Genomic DNA, 1,075 nt, shown 5'->3' with positions numbered 1-1,075 from the left:
GAGGGAGAGAGAGGGATGGATGGATGGAGAGAAGGATCGATAAATGGAAAGAGGGATGAGGGATGGATGGATGAAGAGAGGGATGGATGGATGAAGAGAGGGATGGATGGATGGATGAAGAGGGATGGATGGATGGATGAAGAGAGGGATGGATGGATGGATGAAGAGAGGGATGGATGGATGAAGAGAGGGATGATGGAGAGAGGGATGGATTGATGGAGAGAGGGATGGATTGATGGATCGAGAGATGGATGGACGGAGGGATTGATGGATGGATGGAGAAAAGGATGGTTGGCTGGATGGATAGAGAGAGAGGAGAGGGATGGATGGAGAGAGGGATGGATGCATAGATGGATGGGTAGAGTGATGGATGGAGAGAGAGATGGAAAGGGGGATGGATAGATGGACAGAGGGATGAATGGATGAAAAGAGGGATGGATGGAGAGAGGGATGGATGGAGAGAGGGATGGATGGAGAGAGGGATGGATGGATGGAGAGAGGGATGGATGGAGAGAGGGATGGATAGATGGATGGAGAGAGGGATGGATAGATGGATGGAGAGAGGGATGGATGGAGAGAGGGATGGATAGGTGGATGGAGAGAGGGATGGATAGATGGATGGAGAGAGGGATGGATGGGTGGATGGAGGGATGGATGGGTGGATGGAGAGAGGGATGGATGGATGGAGAGAGGGATGGATGGATGGAAAGAGGGATGGATGGAGAAAGAGATATAGGGATGGATGGTTTCAGGGAGGGATGGATGGATAAAGAGATGGATGGCTGGAGGGATGGATGGAGACAGGGATGGATGGATGAAGAGAGGGATGGATGGATGGAAAGAGGGATAGATGGATGGATGGAGAGAGGGATGTATGGATGGATGGAGAGAGGGATGGATGGAGATAGGGATGGATGGAGAGAGGGATTGATTGAGAGAGTAATTGATGGATGGAGAAAGGGATGAATGGAGAGAGGAGGAATGGGAGAGAGGGATGGATGGATGGAGAGAGGGATGGATGGATCGAGAGAGGGAGGGATGGGGAGAGGGAGGGAGGGATGGGGAGAGGGAGGGA

This window comes from Anomaloglossus baeobatrachus, chromosome 6 (genome assembly GCF_048569485.1).
Source record: "Anomaloglossus baeobatrachus isolate aAnoBae1 chromosome 6, aAnoBae1.hap1, whole genome shotgun sequence".
Classification (NCBI taxonomy): domain Eukaryota; kingdom Metazoa; phylum Chordata; class Amphibia; order Anura; family Aromobatidae; genus Anomaloglossus; species Anomaloglossus baeobatrachus.
Note: the sequence above shows the minus strand (reverse complement) of the source record.